The following is a 7,087-nucleotide window of genomic DNA, read 5'->3' as shown; positions in this document are numbered from 1 at the left end:
AATTCATGGCATGGTAAGCACAATTCCATGAACTGAATGTAAATGCCATCTGAATCTTTCTAGATCTCGGGTGCGTTTGGTTCTGTGGAAAATGTTCCAACGGAAAGTGTCTTCAAACTCAGTTCTCTTAAGCTGGAGAGAGCGCCTTACATAAACCGGAATGAAATATGAGGAGCTCAAACTGGTCAAATTCTTTCGTCCGCTGTTTCATTCCTGTTGTTCTAAGAAATTGGTTGGTTGGTCTGAGAAACTGTATTCACGAGTTAAAATGTTTCAGAGCTCTGAAAATATATTATTATCAGTGTGTTGGGTGGTTTACGTCACAGTTTTTATTGTTCTGAAGAAGGTGTAGTTATCTACGCCGAAACCTAGGCAAACACTAGGTGCCTTTTTCGCAGTCGAGGCGGGTTTCTAGTTTTTTAATATATTAACTAACGATTACTGACGCCCTGCAATGTTGAATGTTCTTAATTTGAGTACCTTTGTTGCTTCATTTTGGCTCTTATTATTTTATATTTTATGTTTTTATAATTGTAGCTTTTTTTCAATGCGAAAGTAACACGGCTCGTGTAGAAGATAGGTTAGCTACATTACGCTGTATAACCTTAATCTATATACATGTCCACCCCCGGTAGCTGAGTGGTCAACGCGACGGACTGTCAATCCTAAGGGCCCGGGTTCGATTCCCGGCTGGGTCGGAGATTTTCTTCGCTCAGGGACTGGGTGTTGTGTAATCATCATCATTTCATCCCCATCGACGCGCAAGTCGCCGAAGTGGCGTAAAATCGAAAGACTTGCACCAGGCGACCGGTCTACCCGACGGGAGGCCCTCGTCACACGCCATTATTGTTATTATCTATACACATAAAAAGGAGTGTTGGTGCGTTAGTTTAACAACTGTACAGGGTGAGGATATGTAGCAAGTGGTGATTTTCAGGGCAAATATTTTTATACAAGAAAACGTAATTTACATGCAACGTAATCACCAAAAATCTGTTTGGCACAAGTAAAAAAGCTTAGGTTAAATGTAGAGTCTCAGGAGAATATTTTAAATTACAAAAACCGCAAATACACGTTAACTTTTCATAACTTAATTAAATGCTTGCCTAACAAACGTAGCATAACAAGATCCATTTCTAGAATAATTAAAATCCAAAGAAAGGGAGAGCAAGATCTAAAGAAGAAAAGGACAGTACCAAGAGAAGTTCTGTTTTATACTAGTCGGCATCACCAATGGCAATAGGAGTTTACACTATGGGGTATTACAGAATTAAAAAGCATGACATTGTATAAATGTTTATACCAAAACCCGGCTCAAATGGTACCCAAGAGCATAATGAATTACGCTACATCGTGGTCACAAAATGCATAAATGTTTACAACAGCTACAGAACGACGGATTCAGATAACTCAGAAACACTGTGGATTAATCCAACCCAAAACAGTATTATCGTCCTGATATTGTCACCCTGATACAATGTATCGAAAAATCACAAGTATAAAATGTGATCTATAGAGTTCTGCTGCAATGACTGCCTGAAATAATGTTAACCTGTAGACTCATAAGCAGGTTAATATTCAGTCACAAAATCAATTAATAGCAGTATTAGAAGATGGTCAGCTTTGCTCATTTACGTTACGTAGCTCCGATTCCTGCTTTTCCACCTATAAAAACAAGGCAGGGCACATAATGGGCGGACTTCACAGCAACAATCACTGGCATTCCGGAAACAGTGTATGCAAGAGACACAAACAGCGCAAGGCGCCGCTCCTCTCTGTGCTTTCCAAAAACCACAAAGAACCGACTACTGGGCTATTCCTTCGGCTCCTCTTGAAATGACGTGCGTCTGTCCAGGTAACGACAGAAATTACAATGCAATGTTAATGTTCACATGGCAACCCAAACCATGCTGACAACGGTCTCGTCTGGCAAACGTCCTGAACATATCAGTTCTTTAGACCCTCCCTCTTGGCTCTACCCCTGATTACTTGCTTCAAGTCGCTCCAGCAACTGACTACAACCCCGTCTCTGCCAGATTACATTCTGTACTGCCCCTGATTTAACTTCACACCTATCTAGGGGTAGCGTCTTTGATTAGTAATCAAAACGCCCTTCGTCCTAGGTTCGAAAACCGCCACCGTTTAATATTTGATTAGTAATCAGCACTGGCAGCTGAAGATTTCCGACATAAGAAGTCAACATCTTTCTGCCAACGGTCTTGTCAAAGAGAGCGAAGGAGTGGCCAGAAGTACAGGGAACTCTCTCTCCCTTGAGGTAGGAAACTGCCCCAAAAGGCGGAAGACTCAGCAATGATCAACGGCATGAGGAAGCAGAAGGCAATGGAAACCACTGTTTGAAGGACAGGTAACGTGTATCCACAGGACATGCGGACTGCAAATTCGAAAAGTGTCATGATAGTCTCTCCATTGGCAAAAGAGTCCGGAATAGTCCCCTATTCGGATCTCTGGAAGGATACAGCCAAAGGGTCACCGTGAAGAAAATACTGAATACCCAACGAAAGGACAACATTCTCCGAGTCGGTGTCTGGGATGTCAGAAGCTTGAATGTTGTAGGGAAGCTAGAAAATCGGAAGATGGACATGCAAAGACTTAATCTACATTTAGTAGGGGTCAGTCAAGTGAAATGGAAAAAAGGTAAGGATTTTTGGTCGGATGAGTATGGGGAGTATAGCGTAATATCAACAGGAGCAGAAAATAGTATAATTAGAGTAAGATTCGTTATGAATAGGAAGGTAGAGCAGAGAGTGTGTTACTGTGAACAGGTAAGTGACTGGGTTATTTCTGTCAGAAATGACAGTAAACAACACCAAAATCGATAGTTCAGGTATACATGACGACGACGCAGGCTGAAGATGAAGAGATAGAGAAAGTCTACGAAGATATTAAAAGGGTAATACTGTACGTAAATGGGGATGAAAATCTGATAGTCATGATGGACTGGAATGCAGATATAGTGGAAGGAGTAGAACAGTAGGTTACAGCAGAATATGAGCTAGGGGCAAGGGACGAGAGAGTGGAAAGATTAATTGAGTTCTGTAATGAATTTCAGCTAGTAACAGGGAATACTCTCTTCAAGAATCACAAGAGGAGGAAGTATACTAGGTAAAGGCTGGGTGATACGGCAAGATTTCAGTTAGAGTACATCATGGTCAGACAGAAATTCCGAAATCAGGTACCTAATTCTAAGGCGTATCCAGGAGGAGATATAGACTCGGTTCACAGTCTAGTAGTCATGAAGAGAAGGCTGAAATTCACGACAGTAGTCGCGAAGAATCATACTTAAATAACTGTGAATAATCATGACATACGCATGAAGTTTGTAGAAACCTATATGTACAGCGATAAAGAGCAGCCCAGTAGGCAATTCAGTTGAAGAGGAAAGCATATTTCTAAAATCAGCAGTCAGAGAAGTCGAAAAGAAAAACATAGGCACAAATAAGGCAACAGCGAAGAAATATTAGGCAACAGGAGAAATACTTCAGTTGATCTATGAAAGAAGGAAGTACTAAAATTTCTGGGAAATTCCGGAATAATGAAATTCAAGTCCCTGAGGAATGATACAAATAGGAAGTGCAGGGAAGCTAATGCGAAATCGCTGCATAAAGCATGCGAAGAAATCGAAAAAGGAATGTTTGTCGGAGGGGCTGACTCAGCATATAGGGAAGTCTAAACAACCGTCGATGAAATTAAAAGCAGATGTTGTAGTGTAGCGACATAAGTTTTGTGTAAATGATTTTCTTTTGACATATGACCATGTGCAGACTTCGTCACCTACGTCAGTTACAAAACACTTCAAAATAATTTAAATTCCTTTTAAAGTTGTCTCTTAATGGTTCTTGAACAAAACTGTAATTAAAACATCATCATTTGAGTCGTATGGCAGAATTACGTCACTCAGTCCATGGTTTGCGTAAACTTTTTTTTTATTTAGTTGTCGTTTGTTTCTTCTCAGACATTATATTAATGCAAGTTATCCGTTTTAATAAATATTAAAACCACATTGAATAATATTTTAAGGCTCAAACTCCCGATGAACGTTGTCAAAATTAATAATCTTGTCAAATAAATCAGTAATGCTTCTTCGTTAATTTAATTCTTCATAAATAAATTCTCGGAACACGTATTTAAACTTTTGTAGTATACACTAGTTTATTATCTTCCTATATACTACATATGGACGTGAACCTGAGCCTTGACAAGATAGGACTGAACATTTACAACGTGATTAAACTTTCTATGACATCATTGTTGTAGAAACATTAAAAATTCTTATTTTTTTCAATTTTTAGAAGCACGACGCAACAACTCGGTTTCTGTATCTTCTGTTGCTCTTTGGCTGTCGACCCGCAACGTATAGTGGCCAGCAATTTTCTCTCTGGTCCCGGCAGTGAAGATGCTGTCTGCGTTCGTTGCGCCGCCCTCTCCGTACATGAAACATAAAAATAAATACAAAACTTTCGATAATTCACGACCATTACAAATATTACAAAATACATAAGCAAAACACTAAATTAAACTTATATTCACCTGCAAACTGGGCTGACACTGGTGGATGGGTGACGCTTCAATTTCGCGTCCCACTACATACCCCACCCACAAGCTCAGTTTGTCAGGTTTCAACCGAAAATAAAATTATTTCTATATACAATATTTAACTGTGAATATTATACATTTTCTCACATTTTCCGTAATCTAAAGTCCTTGCTCTTAGATAGATTCAATCATTTTCTGACGATATTGTTGTGACTATTTGTCATTTACTTTTAATTGTGCTATTATGGTAATTCATAACCGAATATATGGATATTACTCCTTTTCATTTAATAGTTGCTAGCAAATAATAATTTAGTACGTTCTTTAACGTTGTTACATTTGGACAGAGCATTCAAATAGTGATAGGTTAGTTTCAGTTTTATTCATTTACTAGGGTTATTCTTTCGAAAATATATATTACTAATAAGTTTCTCACAATAACTAATAGTACCATTTACTTTACGTCGTTCTTTTCCATAATGCTTTATTTATGCCTGAGGTCAAGAAGAAATCAAGCAATACTTTCTTTAGAATCTCAGCACGGCTTTCTTTACCTTTGGACACTTTGTTGGGTAAAGGCAATTTATTTAGGAGAAACAAGCGAGGGAGCCCCATTTGGTGTGTTTTATATTAACACTATTACAAATCTCTATTAAAGGCACTCTGCTGTGTTCTCGTGCGCCATATAGCTCTGGACGCCCATGGTCCCTAAAATTATTAACCACCCCTTTGGTTCCTACTGTCCGAGTAAATATAAAATATACAAAAATTCCTTCTGACCTAATAACAAAAATTTCTTCCATATATATCCCCTTTTAGTTATCTTTCCCTTTTTGAAGTACCGGTAGATTATTGTAGAACACTTGTTTAAACTTTCTGTCATTTCTTTAAAATAACGCGTAACTATCACGAAAAACTTCGCATGAATAAACTATGAACACTCGTCCGTATGTAACATATACTAAATATTAACTTATTTAGGAATTAAGGGTTTAATTTGATCGGCACTATCAAATCCTTTGATTACACCTGATGAAGATTCCATAAGAAGTTACGCTTTGGGATGTACAATCTTATGAACAACATATGGACCTTCAAAGATAAAGAAGAATTTTCTAAATTCCTTATTGATCTTCGAACTTTTAGGATGAGATCGTACTAATACAAGGTCTCCTACCTGAAATGGGGGTTCTATAGCATGTTGATTATAACTTTTAATTCTCCGTTCAGCATTTTTAACAATCTGTTCGCGAATTTCGTTGCTTGGAATGCATTTACTGGTGGCCAGGATAGAGCAGCTAGTAAAGGCTCACCTATAATTCGTTTACTTAAAATTTCTATAGGTGATAATCCCGTCGTTAGATGAGGCAATTCATTTAATATCTTTTCGAATTCAGGCATTAGTTTCCCCCACCGAGTATGTTTATATGCACATTAAGTTCTACATAATCGTCCTAATTCTTTCGTGACTCTTTCTACTAAATTACTTTGAGGGTGATATTTGGAAATTAAGATATGTTTGATTCCATATTGTTTTATCATATCTGGAAACTTTTGACTAATAAAAGCACTACCGTTGTCAGACATAAGTCATTTAGGAATGCCCCAGTTAACAAAGTAATTTCGAGTAGGACAGCGTATAACGCTTGCTGTATTCGCTCGTTTCAAAGTATGTATCTTCACATGTTTGGACCAACATTCCATTACAACAAACACATAAGTAAATCTTCCTGAACTACGAGGCAGACGGCCGAAAGAATCTAATGATAGTAGACCCCACAGACCTCGAGGAATTACAGCATATAATTTATAACGCTTAGATTTGTTATTAACTTTAACCTTTTGACAGGTTTCACAACTCCTAATAATACGTCTCACAATACGGGACATATTTTTGAAATAATAATACTTCATTACATGTTTAACACATTTATGAATTCCAAAATTCCCGTAACCTTCATGAATATAAGTAATTAATTCGTACACAACAGTTTTCGGAATACAGAATTTTCATCTTTGGTGTTCCCTCTGTGCGTTCCAATACAGCAAGTCGTTGAAATATAACCACACACTCCGGGAGTTAACTTTTTCGTCCGCATTATTATAGTTTTGTATAAGTTCCCTATATTGATAGTCATTTCTCTGATTGCATCTAATAGCAGTTACTATCCGTTTAACCTTACGTTCGTTCTCCTGAGTTAAAAGGAAATAAACATGGTAATTTGTTCCTGGTTCTGCCGCAATGTTAATATTCTCCATTCCTACTGGGAGTCTCGACAAAGCATCCGAAACTACATTTTGAGATCCTTTTATATACCTAATTTCGTACTGAAATTCTTGCAAGCATAATACCCAACGTAATAATCTACGGTGAAGTAAACGACAATTGTTCAAAAAGGTTAAAGCCTGATGATCGGTATATACAATTGTTTTTCTTCCAATTAATAATCCTCTAAATCCTTGAAAACCCCATGCCACTGCGAAAACTTCCTTCTCTGTTACAAAATAATTTCTTTCATGTTTATTTAAAGTT

General features: G+C 37.6%; 1 non-coding gene across 1 annotated transcript; it reads left to right on the top strand.

Annotated features, from left to right (window-relative positions):
• Positions 1 to 625: 625 nt before the first annotated feature.
• Positions 626 to 700, top strand: Trnad-guc. The gene has a single exon. It is a non-coding gene; the product is annotated as a tRNA-Asp (tRNA).
• The last annotated feature ends 6,387 nt before the right edge of the window (positions 701 to 7,087 follow it).

The sequence above is a fragment of the Schistocerca piceifrons genome, chromosome 5 (assembly GCF_021461385.2).
Source record: "Schistocerca piceifrons isolate TAMUIC-IGC-003096 chromosome 5, iqSchPice1.1, whole genome shotgun sequence".
NCBI lineage: Eukaryota > Metazoa > Arthropoda > Insecta > Orthoptera > Acrididae > Schistocerca > Schistocerca piceifrons.
The sequence above is the reverse complement of the archived record's forward strand: the minus strand, read 5'-3'. Positions and strand labels throughout refer to the sequence as shown.